At 37.8% G+C, this 17,009-nt stretch overlaps 1 protein-coding gene across 1 annotated transcript in view; it reads right to left on the bottom strand.

Moving 5' to 3' along the window:
* Positions 1 to 17,009, bottom strand: part of RPL21 (ribosomal protein L21) — a 33,559-nt gene that overhangs the window by 6,065 nt on the left and 10,485 nt on the right. The gene's annotated exons all lie outside the window — the stretch shown is intronic.

The following is a 17,009-nucleotide window of genomic DNA, read 5'->3' on the forward strand; positions in this document are numbered from 1 at the left end:
ACTGAGCCACCCAGGCATCCCGATTTCTATTTTTAGAGGCATGTTTTTAGAGTAGTGTTAGATTTATTTTTAAAAATTTTTGAGAAAATAGTAGCAGAATTTCTGTATACCTGGTACCCAGTTTCCCCTATTAACATTTTACATTAGTATGGGACATTTGTTACTGTTAGTGGACCGATTTTGTACATTATTGATAATTAAAATCCATTGTTTATTCAGATTTCCTTCATTTATTCAGACTTCCTAATATTCTTTTTCTGTTAGGATTCCATCCAGAATACCACATTATATGTAATTATCATGTCTTCTTATGCTGTGGCGCTTCCTCAGACTTGCCTTGTTTTTGATAAGCTTGACAGTTTGAGGAGTACTGGTCAGGTATTTCACAGCATGTCCCAATACTGGAATTTGTCTGATGCTTTTCTCATTGTATTATTTTTATGACATATTTTCTAAAAGTCAGCTAAGCAACAAAAATCTTAATCCGTTTGAATTTAAATAATATTACTCCACTGATGTTTCATGTTTATTTGACTTACTCTCCTGATGCATTTGGATTTGTAATTTCTAAAAACTGCATAGGCTCCAGAATTTTGTTTTTTATATATCCTGTGACTGTAGTCTTTAGCCTTGAGCTCACTTTCTCAAGACCTTGAGAAATCAGGAGCCAGTCTTCATCAATTCCTTTTAATACATTGACTCCTCCTCCTTAACTGTAACTAATAATTCCCTTTAGCTTCTATATTCTTCTTTACCTGGCTTAATTTTTCGTAATCATTATTACAGTCACTCCATCTCAACTAATTCAAGTCAGTCTTCCCTATCACTCTCCTAACAAATGTACTATCTGGGGTAAAAGCAACCTCTATTTTCTTCAACACATAGTTTCAAAAATTAAGATATGTCACGTAAAAATCAAGATTTCTGGCTCCTCTTGAAAAAGGACGTGGCGACATACATAGGATTGATAGTTTTGGTGGTAGCAATCCAGTGGTCATCTCATTTAGATTGGATATATATTCTTGAGTTTCATCACCACTGAGCCTACTTCGCTTGTTTCCCTGTCTTGCCCCTGTGGCAATTGAGCTTTAAGCCCCTGCCACGTTCACGCTCAACAATTCTCAAGTGGCGCCTAACATCCCCACTGCAGTTCCCGAGTTAGTTTACTTACCTACTCTCTGTAAAGGTTATCTCACATTTTTTCTTCAATAACCAAATCTTCCATCCCTTTTCTTCACCTTTTTCTCAGCTGATAATTGCTTCATTTTTATCCATGTATGAACCTGTTTTGGCCTTTCCACCCCAAACCCACAACCCACAACCCACCTTCCACCTTCCTGGCTCTCTTTGACCTCATCTTTCCTTCTACACTGCTCCATATTTTCTTCCATCAACCTTTTTAAAAAAGAATCATTTGAAATGGCTGTTTTCGTACAACAAAAACTGTCCGATTTCAGCAAGGTCGTGTGGTTAACCTAATACATGAACATTACTATTTCTTATTGCCTTTTGTGTTTTCAGTTTAATCTGATTTCTGCCCTGGTTGTGCCACTAAACCTGCTTCTATGTTACCGAAACCAGAAGGTATTCTCTCTTCATGTCTTTCTTCACCTCTCAGAGCCTTTGGCCATTCCCTCCTTGAAACACTATCCTTTCTAACCACTTCACAGCCTATTTTGCTGGTTTTCTTTACTCTTCCTGTCTTCTAAATAATAGGCTACCTCAGGACTTGGAACTAGTTCAACTACCCTGCTCTTCTGTTTCTCCATTCTCTTCTTGGGGAATTCTATGTATACCTATAATTTTAAATGTTGTCTCTATCCTGCTTACTACCAGATTTATTTTTAAAATTCAGGACTTTTCTCAAAACTATTCAGAGTAACAACTGTTCTTGGATATATCTCAAAGTTAGTGTCCACAATAAAACTTACGATTTCCACTCCCATATCGGTTTTCAGTCCAATGTTTCCCATGTCAGTAAACAACATAAACCAGAATCCTTGGTTTCATTTTTAAGTTTTCCTTCCCCCCCTACCATATCCAGTCCATCAGCAAATTTTGTCCCAGTTCCACCTGCAAAATGTATTTACAGATGGCCTGCCTCTTTCCATCTCTGCCAGCGCCACTAGAATCTCTCGTTCGAACTAGCAATGGACCCATTAAGGTCACTTTTTTCTCTCTTGCTTCTTCTCTGTGCATTTTCTACATAGTAGCCAAAGCATAAGGAATAACGTGGAGGACATTAGGAGAAGGAAAGGAAAAGTGAATTGGGGGAAGTCAGAGGGAGAGACAAACCATGAGAGACTGTGGACTCTGAGAAACAAACAGGGTTTTCGGGAGGATAGGTGAGCCTGGTGGTGGGTATTAAGGAGGGCACGTATTGCATGGAGCATTGGGTGTGCTGCATAAACAATGAATCTTGGAACACTGAAAAAATAAAATTAAATTAAAAAAAAAAGAAATCTAAACCTGATTGTATCATGACTTTGCTTAAAGTCTTCCAGAGACTTTCCGTTAACAATAAATTCTAAACTCATTACCTTGGTTTACAAGGTCCTGCATAAACCAGTTCTTGGTTATCTTCTCAGGTTCACTTGGTTCCTGTCCCAATTCACTGTAGCTCCCACTGCCTTCTGTGTAGTTCCCTGACCCTGGCCAGGTCTTTGTAGCCTCAAGGGCTTTGTGCCTGCTCTTCCCTTCGCCTTTCACATGGCTCATTCTTTCTCATCTTTTTGTTTCCTAAACATTAACATACTACATTGCTTTATATATCTACATGGTTAGGAATTTAGAAAGATGTTTAGGTTATAAAGCAAATCCAAATGTGACCAAAATATTTGCAATTACTTCTATTTTAGGTAACTTAAAAAAAAAATCTTTGTCATAGGAAAAATTCAATTCTAAGTCAATAGTTCTGTTTTTTAGCATATTCTTTTATTTAGCCACTCATCAGTTGGTCCAGGCTAAGTGTAACCAAAATCGTATTACTTTTAGCCTAAGAAAATCATAATTAAGAAAATAAAAATAATAGTAAAACAAATACAGAATTAAATGTGTCCTTGCTGTGACCCATCATTTTAGACTTTGTACATTGTTCTTGACTTAATTGAATATAAGTAAATATTTGAAGCCTAGTATGATGTGTGTATATTTGTGTGTATATATATATATATACATGCATATGTGTATATGTGTGTATACTTACATATACATAGACATGTGTATGTATACATGAGAGAGAGACATATGTTTTACTTATATACACTAAAATGTACAGATCCTAACCACAAGTAGATGATTTTTTTAAACATTTTTCTTTCTTTCTTTTTTTTTTTAAAGATTTTATTTATTTATTTGACAGAGAGACAGATCACAAGTAGGCAGAGAGGCAAGCAGAGTGAGAGAGGGAAGCAGGCTCCCCGCCGCACAGAGAGCCCGATGCGGGACTCGATCCCAGGACCCCGGGATCACGACCCAAGCTGAAGGCAGAGGCTTTAACCCACCGAGCCACCCAGGCTCCCATAAACATTTTTTTCTAAAAATTTTATTTATTTGTCAGAGAGAGAGCACACAAGCAGGGGAAGCAGCAGGCAGAGGAAGAAGCAGGCTCCCTGCTGGGCAAGGAGCCTGATGTAGGACTCCATCCCAGAACCCTGGGATCATGATGACCTAAGCCAAAGGCAGATGCTTAACCAACTGAGCCACCCAGACATCCCCAAGTGGATAATTTTTGACTAACTTTTATAATTTTGTAACCAGTATTTCCAACAAAGGTATAGGGCATTGTCATCCCTATGGAAAATTTCCTGATGCTCCTTTCCAACCTTTCCAACGGGTCCTCTTCCTCACCAGAACCGCCCAGTATTTTGATTTCTATAATTATGGATTCATTTTGCCTATTCTTAAGTTTCATATAAATGGTGCCTTACAGTGTGTACTCTTGTTTGTCTGGCTCTTTTTGTTCAGCCTGTTTTTAAGATTCCATCATGTCATAGGTACGAATAGTTCAATTCCTTTTTTAATACTAAGTAGTATTCCACTATGTGAATATAGTACAAATTATGTATACATTCTTCTCTTCATGGAAATTGGGTTGTTTGCAATTTTTTGATCTATGAATGAAACTGTCATAAACATTTTGTGAATATGTTTTAATCTGTTGGGAAAATATCCGGATTTAACATTGCTTAACCATGAAGTAGGTGTGTGTCTAACTTCATAAAAAATTGCCAAATGGATTTTCAAAGGGAACCCCCCATTATAGTACATTTTCCTCTAAAGAGAGTAAGGCATTTTACTACAGGCTTTTAAAATCGGTTTGTGTCACTATCTCTTACCATACACGTCTGAAAACCAGAGTGGTTCCCTGACTCTCTAATAGTCAGTTTGTCTCTACTTTGAGATCATTAGTGTAAAAAGAATAAGAAAAGCATTGAAACTTAAAAAGAAAAATTGTGAAGTAAATTAAATGTGGTAAGAAGGAAAACTCAAAATTCATTCAATATTTACTAGCGTCTAGATTACATCAGGTTACTGCCCTGAGTGATGAGACTATAAATATGAATAAAACATGACCCTCACCCTCAAGGACTCCACAAAGAGTTTGGTGGAAGACAGAAGTGAGTGCATTCCACTATTCTAAATGGTATAATAGAGGACACTGAACATGAACAGTATGGCCATTCCACCATGCACCTACCTTAGAGGAAGGGAATGGATGAGAGACGAACCCCTGGACAGAAATGAAGTTTCCCTTAGAGGCTGAACTTGATGAAAGAGTAACGCATTGACCATAGAGCAAGTAGTAAGAGTATTTTAGGCAAAAATATTTTAGGCAGAGGGTATTTTAACTTCTGTTAGAGCACAGAGGTGAATGGCAATTTTAAAAACTCAGAGAAATGAAAGTCATCCAATAGCTTTAGAAAATAAGGTCAACAAATGAATAGGAATGTGACTCATTAAAATGAGGGAAGTTAATACTTTTTGTACCAGGCTTGAATAAAATACTAAACAAAACCCATAACTTTTGGTTATTAAGCTAAAGTCACATCTCTATTTCTATTTTCGTGTTTCCTCCTGTGAAGGGAGGGATTTTAATAAGGTATATGTTTTGTTCTATTTTGGTTTTCAGAGGACATTGGCAGTTTAACTCCAGCAGGACAGATTTTCCAGACTAGAAGGAAACCTGGATCCATCCTCTCAGTGTGAGGCTGTGGTGGGGAACTCCATAGGAGTTTCAGTCAACTCCTTTTGATATGCCCTTTGTCTTAGTAGACTGGTAGGAGAACAATTTCAAATGAGAACTGATTAGGAATTTCTAGTGTAGAAAGTCTGTAATGAGAATTCTTGTCTCCAGGGAAATGTCATTGTAATGATAAGTAATGGGAACTGAAATACTATGAATAATTGAAAAACATAGTGAAGAAGAATTACATAAAATAATCTTTTTTCCATAAAAATTTTCATTTGAGATCCTCAGAAGCCAGGGGCGAGGTAATGAACAAGATAAAATCCATTGTTTTAATCAAAGAGGGAAAGATTGCACTCTTCCACGGTTTGATTTTCTACCTGAAAATAGTGAAGCATAAACAGACTTGTGACCATGTGAGCAGACATTCAGATAGAATCTCAGCCCCCTAAACAATGGCCTCATGTCTGCATCCATATTTTTCTGTTCCCAAATCCTGCTTTTTCCTCCAGCTTCTAAAATATCTTCAACACTCTTAGATGTTAAGGCCAGTGCAGCCTATGGAAGAACCTAGTCAAATGTCAGAAGTTTGCAGATAGGAAAGTGTTGCAGTGCGGGTTGGCAAAGCCATTGCAATGATTTATGGAAGCCCAATTATGTTTAGACTGTAAAACACAATTTGGAAAAGTGGAAACAGATACAATGTAGAGTTTTGTGGTAGATAAGAAACATCTAGTGGACTGTTGAACTTGTAGTAAATTCAGGGAGACTGATCAGTTGGGGTCAACAAATCCTTACTCCAAATGATTATGTTAATCGTTTCTAGGTAATTCCATCACTTGGAGCTGTCCACATCTCTTCGTGGCCAACTTATATTTTGTATTTGTAACGAACGAGGAGGTTCATGCTCTGTTCCCGCACACATGCTTCATAATGATTTAGAGATGAGGGCTGACAAATAAATTTCATGTCTTTTGTTAGCTCTGATTGATTTATTGATTGATTATGGCTACTTGGACCTGAGTTAAGATGTTTCTGAGGCCAGTTTCAGGCTTACTGAACAGCAAAGATTATTAATGTCCAATGGGGGATCACTGAAGAAAAAGACCTCCTATGCCATGTCCTTGTTACCTCTGGCTTAGAAAACTGGTAATAAGAGAAGTAGTTCACTGGCAGAGTCCAGGGCTGGCCCAGACATGGAAACAGGCCAGAAGATAGTGTGGGGACATGGCTTATTATGGGGGAGGGGTGAGCACATTGCAAGAGGGTCCCTAAATCAAAGCTAGAAAGAGGATATCTTTTTCCACTGGGGTGGAGGTGGGCAGGAAATACGAGTTTTGGAGTCAGACAGACCAGATTCTTTATTCTATCTCTTCCTAAAGTTTATTTCTTTGTCCTTAAAGGGAAAGCACAGGTAATCATTTAGGAGGAGCTTGTATTTATAATCCCACACAAGATAATGAATGTAGAATATCTTTTCCATTTTGTACAGCACTGCCACTGGTACGTATAAAGCATCTCATCTCCCTTGCTGCTCTCTATAGCTTCTCCTCTCATAGTCCAAGGGTTCTCAGAGTCTGGTCTGTGGACCCCTGGGTGTCTCTGAGACCTTTGCAAGGGATGTGTGAGGTCAAAATTCATTTTCAGAATAGTGTTGAGACATTATTTGCCTTTGATACTACATTGACATTACTCTGATGATGCAAAAGCAATAATGGGAAAAACAGCCTAGAGCTTTACTATGAATCAAGGCTGTGGCACTGGTCATTATTGTACTTTTCACCACCATGCACTCTTAGGGTAAAAAAAAAAAGCCAGTTCCCTTAATAATATGCTAGATAAGGGCAGTAAAAATCATTAATTTTAATTGGTCTCCATCCCTGAGTACACATCTTTTTAACAAATTGTGTGACATAAAGTGGGAACCATGTATAAGACACTTTTGCTATAAAACCAGTACAACAATTGTCTGGAGGGAAAGCACCTGTTCTGTTGTTGGAGTTGAAAGCTGAACTCACCACCACTTTTTGCCACTGAACACTATTTTTACTTTCAAGAACAACAGATAAACTGTCTAGTCAGAGTTGCATGTTTGGCTGACATTTTCTGATCAATGAACTTAACCAGACTCTTGCTACTCCGAGGGAAAAAGCTGACAGTAGTGCCAATGAAAACTTGAGCTTTTGAGTAGAAATTACCATTTTAGAAAACTTGTATCCACCACTGTGAGCCTGACAGCTTCCTACAACTTAGATACCTTTCTGACTAGATCCTTGGTGATATGAACAAATAGAGTTGGTTTTATGTAATTAAATGTGTCAACATTTAGATTATCTGCCTGAGTGAGCCATATTTTCAGATGACCATTACATAATGTTACAAAGGAAGGAATGGGAAAAGACCATTTGCAGTGTAAGACCGAGAGATTTTAATGTGCCAGTGTGAAAATGTCACCGATAGCATTTCGGATTTCACACTGCAACTACTCTTTTAAAAAAAAAATCTGCCATTTGTTGAGTGTTGGTGTAGTATCTAATAAGATTAGCTGCAATTACCTGAAAAAGTTATGAAAATGCTCCTCCCTCTTATAGCATACCTGTGAGAGACTGGATTTTCTTCGTGTACTTCAAACAAATAACATGACAGTAGATTCAGTGCAGAAGCAGACATGAGTGTCCAGCTGTTTTTGATTGAGCCAGACCTAAAGATTATCCCAAAAAGTTAACAAAATGCCACACTTCTCACCAAGTGATGCAGTGAAAAAGAAATGCAATGAAAAAAGTTTACTGTGGAAAATATGGTTATTTGTTATAAAAAGATATCATGTTATCATGTATGAGGCTTCTATTTTTAAATAAATTGATGAATATTCTTAGAAATTACTCATTTTAATTTCTAATATGGTAAATAGTGATAGAAAAAATTCTTATAAACAAAAAGTTCCAATTGGCCCCCATTCATTTTTAAGAGGTAGAGGGGTTCTAAGACCAAAAAGTTTAAGAATACCATCCTAGTCCCCTACTTCAGCAACTGCTGGGTGTGCCTTGACTCCCTGAGGAGAGCCAGGGATGTCACCGTAAGTTCTGGAACTCATCTCCATTCATAGCAAACTTTGACTATTATACTACTAGGGTGGGTCCCAGGTCAAAATATGCAGGTTCCCATAGTAGGCTTGCGTCTTCAGAGTTATTCCGGAACACAGACACATGGGGTTATTTCCATTTTACTTGTGAATTCTGAACAAGCCATAGTACAATTTTGCTGACTTGCCTTGAGTGGCCAGTCTTCAGTTTTTAATTTATCCCGTAATTAAACTGATTCTGGTTCACTGTTACTCTGTCATGTCCCCAGATTGCCAGTGCAACTGCTTATTAGCCAAACATGTCAAATTTTGTGGAAAATCAGGTAGGGAACTAGCACTTGGTTGTGCTTGTTAAAATTCATCTTGGAAACACTTTAAAAAGAAACCCACAAAAGTTTTCTCGAAACCGTCTTTCTGGTTGTCAAATGAAATAGGTGAGCAATTAGGCTTCTGTCCTATGAGAGATTCAGAATTTTCTGCTGACTGGCATAGTGTCCTGTCTCAACCTCTGAGCTATTACTCAGGTACTTGGCTGTTCTCTGATGCAATAATAAGAATCTGTGGTTGAAGTATTTTAACTACTGTACTTGCTGACAAAAGACTAAAACATTTTTAGCCATTAGAAAAATTACTCTGGCTATGGTTTCATTTATGCCAGGAATTATTGAAAGAGGCTTTTGGGTGGTGGGGGGGGGGGTTGACAATAACTTTAACCATTATAATGGACCACAATGACATCAAAGTATTTTTGCAAAATAATTGGTACAAATGCTTTCAAAGGTTCTAGCACTGGGATTTGTAGCTGAAACATAAAATTATGTGAAGAACCTTTGTTAGACATCAGTTTAATGCTGCTAATTTGCACTCAGCTTTCAAATGTTACAGATACAATTCCATTGCCACCTATTCGAACTAGCTTTCAGGTATCTGTAGTGCTTAAAGCTAGGTTTCAAGGGTATTTGAAAGCTGATTTATGTGCATGAAATTGATAAGGTTCAGTTGAAATCATTTGTTAGAATTTTACTTAATTTCAGTTGGTCTAGGGGAATACTGAAACTGCGGAGATGGGTGTGCTGACTTTTGCACAATTTCAGAAAACTATAAGCTTCATAAACGTAAGGACTTTGTCACTCTAGGCTTACCACTTTGCATCCAGCGCTTAGCATACAGTGTAGTAAAGGCTCAAAAAACATTTGGAGACAGGTGGAAAAGATGGAAATAGAAGGGAGCAACAAGCTGACCCAACTAAATCAGTGTTAATATGGGTAATTTTAATAACATGAATGGAATTTTAAGGAAATGATCATTTACAGTTGCAGAGTCTTGTAATAGAATGATTTGATATCTAGGATCCACTTGAAATTGACAATGAATCCAACTTAGCCTGCTGCCCAGCTGGCTGGTTTCCTCAAGCCGTGCTCAGGGCATTTGTTCATTCATTCATGGAGTATACATTCATTGAGCACCTATTATACGGCAACATTGATCTAGGGCTGGACATACAGGGCAATAAAACAGACAAAATTCCTGTGCTCTTGAAGTTTACATTCTAATAGGAGAAAGATAATGAGGAATACCCTATTTATAGCATTATGTTATTATATATACATTATGGCAGATGGAGACAAGTGCTATGGAGAAAAAAAATCAAGCAGGAAAGAGGAAATGAGATGTTACAACTTAAAATAGAATGATTAGAGAAGACCTCACTGAGAAGGGTATTTGCCCAAAGATCTGAAGAATACGAGGAAGGGAGTCATGCAGGTATCTGAGAGAAGAGCATGTTAAGCAGCAAGAATAGCAAGTGCAAAGATCCTGTGGACAGTGTGTCAGACATGTTTAAGCAACCTTGGGTCAGGGGTGTTTGATTGAACAGAAGGTAATTGAAAGGAGAAACAGACAATTGAAAAAATAATAGAGACTTCATTACCCCATCTCAATAGTGGGTAGAACAACCAGACAAAATTAGCAAGCATTTAGCACCCTTAATACTATCAGTCAACTAGACCTAACTGACATCTATAGAACATTCAAACAATAATAGCAAAATAGACATCTTCTTGAGTACACATAGAACATTATCCAGGGTAGACCATATACTAGGCCATAAAACAAGGTTCAAAAAATTTACAAAGTATGTTCTCAGTCCACAGAAGAACATAAGGAAAATTCTGGAAATCATAGTCATGTGGAAATTAAATAACACACCAAAAGTTACCAATTGGTCAAAAAAGAAATCACAACAGAAATTAGAAAATACTTTGAAATAAATGAAAATGAAATATTATGAAACGTGTGAGATACCATGAAAGAGTGCTTATAGAGAGACTTATAGCTTGAATTCTTTTTTAAAAATATTGAGGTATAATTGACTTGTAACATGTTAGTTTCAGGTGCACAACACAATGATTCAGTCTTTGTATATATTGTGAAATGATCACAAACAGTCAGTTAACATCTGTCACCATACAGCTTTAAAGATTTTGAAACACAGGACACCAAAATGAGAAATTACTATGATTGTATGTAATAAAAAGTAAACTTTGGGGGTGCCTGGGTGGCTCAGCAGGTTAAAGCCTCTGCCTTGGGCTCAGGTCATGATCTCAGGGTCCTGGGATCAAGCCCCACATTGGGCTCTGCTTAGCAGGGAGCCTGCTTCCTCCTCTCTCTCTCTCTGCCTGCCTCTCTGCCTACTTGCGATCTCTATCTGTCAAATAAATAAATAAAATCTTTAAAAAAAAAAAAGTAAACTTTGCTCTAATTGACATTTGACTGGAAGTTGGGAAAGAAAGAAAGCCTCAAATGCTAGAAACTTCCATTTGCTCATGCCTTCCTCAGTAGTATGCACCCCGTTCTCCATTCTTACTCTCTATACAAACCAGAAGTAAGACAACTTACAAAAACTGTGGAGTCCTTTCTTTATAAAATTCTCTGTGGTGTGACATATTTACTCATTAATCTTTACCAAACCTTTAATTATGTGCCTGCTTAATACTGGGACCCATTCCCAAGAGGGGAACAAAGTCTATGTCTTTAGGGAAATGAGGTATTCTCCAGGGAAACAGATACTAAACTAGTCATTAGGTTATTTAACAATAATCTTTTTTTTGTACCATGAATGACCAGCCGAGACTATGAGAACATCAGTAACACATGATCTTTGTCTGGGACATCAGGGAGGACTTGCTAGAGGAGGCTGCATCAAGCTCTAGGAATAGGCGAGAGAACATTCTTGGGACACATGTACTCAAACACATTTTGAATTACTACCTGATTTACATGATTATGTCCCTACCCTTGAGAAGTATATTTTATCAGAGGCTACAAAACTGTGAACAAATTATTTTCACTCAGTAATAAATGGTCTAGCAAAAGGATCTACACATTTCTAGGGCTTGGGAGATATTTAAGAATTTGCTATATAAATAACAAATGTTGAATTTTTCTGTATGGTGATATTTTTCTAGCTTGCTAATTGTTTTTTATTGTGTGTTTGTATGTTTAACAATTTGTAAAATGGGTACATATTCTTATTTCTGGTGTGGATGTGGATGTGTATTTCATCATGTTGAAAATGAAATACAGAACCACAAATTAAAGGAAAACCACCTCAACCCTCTGGGCCCTAAGTCCAAGATCAATAGGAAAGCGCTCCTTAGGCCACTAGACTTCTAGACCCATCAACTGTGATGGGAGGCAGAGCTGTGTGCGTGAAGTTGTACCACAGCTGTAGCTCCTCAGAGAACAGTCTGGGTGGTATGAAGGGGACGTCCTCTCAGAAGGAGGAGGCAATCCTAGGAACAATCACATATGAATCTCTTCTGGGATTACTGAGAGACTAGGAGTCAGTGATGAATGAGGGACTCGTGTTGGACATTTTATGTGAGGTAAATGGAGTAAAGAAGGTCAGGAGATTTCCCTGAGAAGGTAAGGAAACCTGAGAAACTTTGGACATGCTGGGACGTCACCCAAATGTTCTGCCTCATTTACTTTCAAAAACTTCAGTGAAAAACAGGTGAAACAATGGCAAGATGTTACTATTAAAATGAGGCAATGCATATAGGTGGTCATTATTCTAGTCCTTCTGTATGTTCGAAAATTTTTCATTAAAAAAAAGAAAAGAGAATCAGATTCCAAAGTGGATCTTGAAAAAGAAGTAAGGAGCTTGTGAGGGAAAAATTAGTCAGTAGTTGGAGCCATTATAGACCATAGAAACCATTTTAAAAATTATCAAATAATGTGCCTGACAATAAGGTAAATAAGGTAAACACCCTCCTTAACGCATAAAAAGAAAAAAGGAAAAAGAAATGAAGTACTGATCCATGCTCCATCATGAATGAACTTCAGAAACTTTATGCTAAATGAAAGAAAACAGATGCAAAAGGCCCTATATTGTACGAGTCCATTCATATGAGATGTCCAGAATAGCTAAATCCAGAGACAGAAAGCATAAAAAGGATTTTCAGGGGCCACTTAACTAGTACAGGATCTCCTTTTGGGTTGATGCGGTGCTCTGGAAGTAAATAGCGGTGATGGTCGTACAACACCCCAAATACACTAAATGCAGCTGAATTGTACATTTAAAGATTTTTTTTTTTTTTTTTTTGACAGAGATCACAAGTAGGCAGAGAGGCAGGCAGAGAGAGAGGAGGAAGCAGGCTCCCTGCCGTGCAGAGCCTGGGACTCTGGGATCACGACCTGAGCCGAAGGCAAATGCTGAATGACTGAGACACCCAGGTGTCCTTGGCATTGTCATTCTTGAAATATTTTTGAAGCTATTTTTCAAGAAGATTCTAAGGTATAATTTTTTTATGGTGGTGAAAAATACACAACATGAAATTTACCATTTTAAGCATTTGTAGGAGCACAGTTCAGTCCCATTAAGTACATTTACATTGTTGGGCGCATCACCACCATCCATCTCCAGCATGTTGTCATCCTGCAAAACTGAAACTCTGTCCCCATTGAAACTTCCCATTTCCTCCCTCCCCCCACCCCCTGCCAGCCACCATTCTGCTCTCTGTCTCTGTGAATTTGACTATTCCTGGTGCCTGGTACAAATAGGATCGTACAATATTTGTCCTTTTGTGATCCGGCTTATTTCACTTAGCATGATGTTTTCAAGGTCTATGCATGCTGCCACCTATGTAAGAATTTCAGTTCTTTTCATGGCTGAATAATACCCCATTGTATGGATATACCATTTTTGTTTATCCATTCATTAGCACATGGACATTGGGGTTGCTCCCACCTTTTGACTCATAAATATTGCGGCAATTCACATTGACATACGAGGATCTGTTCAAGTTCCTGTTTTCAGTTCTTTTGGAATTCCACATAGGAGTGGAATTGCTGGGGTTTTTGTTACTTCTTTGCTTAATTTTTGGGGGAACCACCGAACTGTCTTCCAAAGCAGCTGTGTCATTTTATGCTCTCGCCAGCAATGTATTTTTATATCCTGGCCAACAATTATTTGCCATTTTTTTCTTGGTAGATCCATGCTAAAGATATAAAATGGTATCTCATTGTGGTTTTGGTTTGCATTTCCCTAATGACTGATGCTATGGAGATCTTCCCATGGCTTAATTGGTCATGGATATATATCTTAGTTGGAGAAATGTCTATTCAAGTCCTTTGTGGTTTTTTTGTTTTTGTTTTTTAAATTTATTTTTTTGACAGACAGATCACAAGTAGGCAGAGAGGCAGGCAGAGAGAGAGGGGGAAACAGGCTCGCTGCTGAGCAGAGAGCCCGATGCGGGGCTCGATCCCAGGACCCCGGGATCATGACCCTAGCCAAAGTCAGAGGCCTCAACCCACTGAGCCACCCAGGCACCCCACCCCTCCTTTGTGTTTTTTTAATTTGGGTTGTTAGTCTTTTCGTTGTTGGGTGGTAAGTGTTCACATACTTTGGATATATATGATTTGAAAATATTTTCTCCCTTTCCATCCATGGGTTGTCTTTTCACTTTCTTTCTTTTTTTCCCTTTAAGGAAAGGTATGTGTATTGCCAGAGCAGAAATGGGGAAATCATAAGTGTGTGCAAGGCCTCATTTCCTGAAATGGATCCTCATTCCTTATTCTTTTTAATCCTGCTAACTGCTCCAATGTTATTCCTGCATTTTCAAAATCCAGCTAACATGGATATCTCTGCTACTGTTTTGGCCTTTGTGGCTGCTTCCTCTCTCAGGCAAGCTTTCTTCTCCAAGTTCAGTCTTGTTAAAGACTCGTTTCCTTTGATGACCGCCTTCTTGCCCTCAGTAACCACCAAGATGCGTCCTGCCACAGGGCAATCATTACATAGCTGATCTTCCTCCAGATCTTGTTCTTGGCAGCATCAACCGTCTTGAACGAGATAGCCACTGGGATCTCATCTTCCTTTTTGAAGCGACCTGGCGATATCAGGATCTTCCTCTCCCAACTTGTAGGTTTGTGTAATGGCACTCTGCAGCTTTAAGTATAGGGTGGAGCTTTTGGTCTTTCCTGTGGTTTGGTGTAAAATCCATTTATTGTCTTCAAATCAAGATTTCTGGTAAATCTTAGAGATGAGGAAACATCTCTTTCATATAAGCTAAAATAACTTCCCACCGGTCTATGCAGGCCGCACAAGGCTCCCCATGGCCGCCTACTCCACCCGACCTGCCAGTGCCTCGTGGGAGGTGACAGTGCGGGCCTGGTCAGTGTCACCAAGCACCACCTGTCTTTTCACTTTCTTAATAGTATTTTTAGATGCAGAAAAGTTTAATTTTGATGTGGTCCAATTTATCTATTTTTTTTCTTTTGTTGCTTGTGCTTTTTGTTTTGTATCTAAGAAACCATTGCCAAATCCAAGGTCACAAAGATTTGCCTTTATGTTTTCTAATACTTGTATAGTTTTAGCTCTTACACTGAGGATTTCAATACATTTTGTGATAATTTTGCATATGGTATATGTAAGGTAAGAGTCCAATTTCATTTTTTTACATATAGCTATCTAATTGTTCAAGCACTATTTGTTGAAGAGAGATTTTTTCCCAACTATATGATCTTGGCATTCATGTAAAAAGTCAGTTGACAGAGATGTTTGGGCTTATTTTTGGATGCTCAGTTCTATTCCATTGATGCATATGTTTATCCTTACACCATACCACATAGTTTTGATCACCGTGGCTTTGCATTATGTTTTGAAGCAGAAAAATCTGAGTCTTTCAACTTTGACCTTACTTTTAATGATTATTTTGGCTATGTAGAGTCCCTTGAAATTTCCTAAGGATTTTAGGATCAACTTGTCAGTTTCTGGAGAAAAAGGCAGTTGGAATTTTGATAAGGATCATAGCGCATTTGTAGATCCCTTTGAGAATTTTTGCCATATTAACAATGACAAATCTTCCAATCCATGAACACAAGATGGCTTTCCATTTATTTAGGTCTGCTTTTATTTCTTTCAAGAATGTTTTGTAGTGTTGTGGCATGCAAATCTTGAACCTCCATAATTAAATTTATTTCTAAATATTTTATTCTTTTTGATGGTTTTATAAATGAAATTGTTTCCTTACTTTGTCTTTTAGGATTGTTCATTCCTGGCACATAGAAATACATCTAACTTGTATGTTGGTATGGAATCCTATAACTTTGCTGAAATCATTCATTAGCTTGAAACGTTTTTGTGTGGATTCTTTATGAGATACTATATAAAAGATGATGTCATCTATGAGTAGTTTTACTTGCTCCTTTCCTATTTGGATGCCTTTGTTTCTTTTCCTTGTCGCATTCCTTTGGCTAAGACTTTTAGTGCAAATGTTGAGTAGAAGGGGAAAGTGGGCAATTTTGTCTTGCTCCTGATCACAGAGGGAATCTTTTCAGACTTTCACCACTGTGTATAATGTTAGCTGAGGGTTTTCTAAAATGTCCTTTACTGTGTTGAGGAAGTTGTCTTCTATTTCTACTTTCATGAGTGCTTTTATCATGAAAGTATGCTGAATAGTGTTGAATACTTTTTGTTTGTCAATTGAGATAATCATGAAGTTTTTTTTCCCCCTTTATTCTATTTATGTGCTGTATTTTATTGATTCATTTTCAAATGTTGAACCACTCTTACAATCCTGGGGTGAATGAAATCCAGGACTCTGTTTGGGTTCTGTTTTCTAGTAGTTTGTTGAGTTTTTGAATCTATATTCATAAAGGGTGCTGGTCTGTAGTTTCCTTTCCTTGTGATATCCCTGCGTGGCTTTGGTATTAGGGTAATGCTACCTGATAAAATGGATAAGCAAGTGTTCTGTTCTGTATATTTTTTGGAATACTTTGGGAAGGATTTGTGTTAATTCTTTTTTAAATATTTGGTAGAATTCACCAGTGAAACAAGCCATCTGTTCCTGGCCTTTTCTTTTTGGGAAACCTCTTAAATACCGATCAAATCTCTTCATTTGTTATAGATTTGTTAAGATTTTCTATTTCTTCTTGAGTCAGTTTTGGTAGTTTCTACCAAAACTGTTTCTACTTCTGGTAGTTTCTACTTTGCTAGAGTCTGATTGTTCATAATATTTTTTTAGTAGTTTCAGAGGCAGAATTTAATGATTCATCAGTTGCATATAATACCCAGTGCTCATTACATCGAGTGCTCTCCTTAATGCCCATCACTCAGTTACCCCATACCCCACCCACCTCCCCTCCAGCAACCCTCATTTGCTTCCTAGAGTTCAGAGTCCCTTATGGTTTGCCTCTCTCTCAATTTTCATCTTATTTTATTTTTCCTTCCCTTCCCCT

This window comes from Martes martes (genome assembly GCF_963455335.1).
Source record: "Martes martes genome assembly, chromosome: 3".
Classification (NCBI taxonomy): Eukaryota; Metazoa; Chordata; class Mammalia; order Carnivora; family Mustelidae; genus Martes; species Martes martes.